General features: G+C 38.4%; 1 pseudogene; it reads left to right on the top strand.

Annotated features, from left to right (window-relative positions):
• Positions 1 to 638: 638 nt before the first annotated feature.
• On the top strand, positions 639 to 2,137 carry LOC126932472 (methionine aminopeptidase 2-like; annotated as a pseudogene).
• Positions 2,138 to 2,364: the final 227 nt, after the last annotated feature.

A 2,364-nucleotide genomic window follows, 5' to 3' on the forward strand; every position in this document is an offset into this window, starting at 1 on the left:
ATAAGCCACCGTACCTGGCTTATTTTAGTTTTAATAAAGAATGCTGTTCATGATTCACACTGTTGACTAATCATTGGGTATTTTTTTGATAAATTTGAAAATCTCTAGGAATTGTTGCAGAATTTGTAAGTGAAAGCAACAGAATGCCATAACTGAAAGCATAAACTTTTTAAATGCAGTGGCTGACTAGCTAGTGAGATTTTACCTGAATCTTCTGGTTTACATTACTAAGTTAGGTTTCCTACACAACAAGATCAAATGGAATCTAAAAGAGAGGGGACAAGCTACAAATGTGAAGACCATGGTAGTCTGAGAAGGCAAGAGATTAAAATAGCCTAAAGTGTGGGTGAAATCAGTAGTACACAGAGAAGACAGATATATGTTAAGACAAGACATAGATGGTGGTTATGGCAAATTTTGGAAACCACTTATTTCTTTTATGTATTACTTAATTCTTCCACTTGGCCCTAGATGCTGTTTGGTGTTAGCCAATGTCGAACAGCTAACGTACCTGAGGAGAAAATGTGATCCTGGACCACCCAGAAAGAAATATTTGGTGATGCTAACACAAATTTATATTAAATTCAAGTGATTAGAAAACATTTACCCTTAAAATTCAGAGGAACCTTTCAGGCAACATGGCAGGCATGGAGGAGGCAGCAACCTTCGGGAGTCACCTGCCTCCTCTGGGAGTTACCTGAATGGCAACCTGGATCCAGACGACAGGGAGGAGGAAGCTGCCTCTACAGCTGAGGAAGCAGCCAAGAAAAACAGATGGAAGAAAAAGAAGAGTAAAGGGGTTGCGGCAGGGCAGCAGGAAATGGATAAAGTATTAAGAGCCTCAGTGGATGAAGGAACAAGACAATTGGAAAGCATTGGAAGAGAAAGAAAGAGATGATGATGATGAAGATAGAGATGGTAATGGAGATGGAGCAACTAGAAACAAAGAAAGAAACAAAGAAAGAAAGGAAGAAGAAGAAGAAGAAGAAGAAGAAGAAGAAGAAGAAGAAGAAGAAGAAGAAGAAGAAGAAGAAGAAGAGAACAAGAGAGAACCAAAATTCAAACAGACCCTCCCTCAGTTCCAATAAGTGACTGTATCCTAATAGTGTATTTCCTAAAGGACAAGAATGTGAATACACACCCACACAAGATGGATGGAGAATTATGAGTGAAGAAAAGAAAGTGTTATATCAGGCTAGTGAAGATATTTGGAATGACTTTTGAGAAGCTGCAGAAGCACATCAACAAGTCAGAAAATATGTAATGAGCTGGATCAAGCCTGGGATGATAGAAATCTGTGAAAAGTTGGAAAACTGTTCACACAATCTAATAAAAGAGAATGGATTAAATGCAGGCCTGGCATTTCCTGCTGGATGTTCTCTCAATAATTGTGCTGTCCATTATACTCCCATTGCTGGTGACCCAACACTAATACAGTAGGATGACATCTGTAAAATAGATTTTGGAATCGGTATAAGTGGTAGGAATATTGACTATTGACTGTGGTCTTACTGTCACTTTTAATCCCAATTATGATACATTATTAAAATCTGTAAAAGATGCTACTAGTACTGGAATGAAGTGTGCTGGAATAGATGTTCATCTGTGTGATGTTGGTGAGGCCATCCAAAAAGTTATGGAGTCCTATGAAGTCGAAATAGATGGGAAGACATAACAAGTGAAACCAATCCATAATCTAAATGGACACTCAATTGGGAAATATAGAATACATTCCAGGAAAACAGCGTCCATTGCGAAACGAGGAGAGGCAACAAGAATGGAGGAAAGGAAGTGTATGCAATGGAAACCTTTGATAGTACAGGAAAAGATTTCACGATGATATGGGATGTTCACATTACATGAAAAATTTTGATGTTGGACATGTACCAATAAGGTTTCCAAGAACAAAGCAATTGTCAAATGTCATCAATGAAAATTTTGGCACCCTCACCCTCTGCCACAGATGGCTGGATTGCTTGGGAGAAAGGAAATTCTTGATGGCTCCGAAGAATCTGTGACTTGGAAATTGTATCCACCATTGTGTGACACTAAAGGATCATACACAGTGCAATTTGAACATACCATACTGCTGCATCCAACATGTAAAGAAGCTGTCAGCAGAGGAGATGACTATTAAACATATTCCAAAACAACTTTAACACCTTTATTTTCTAAACTTTTTTGAAATACGTACCAGAATTAATTTGCAACATGTTGTCTATTTTAACAGTGGACTTGTATAATATTTTTATCTGTGTTTTAAAAAGAAGAAATTAGGCCATGCACAGTGGCTCACACCTGTAATCCTAGCACTTTGGGAGGCCGAGTCAGGTGGATCACCTGAGGTCAGGAGTTTGAGACCAG

This window comes from Macaca thibetana, chromosome 12, assembly GCF_024542745.1.
Source record: "Macaca thibetana thibetana isolate TM-01 chromosome 12, ASM2454274v1, whole genome shotgun sequence".
NCBI lineage: Eukaryota > Metazoa > Chordata > Mammalia > Primates > Cercopithecidae > Macaca > Macaca thibetana.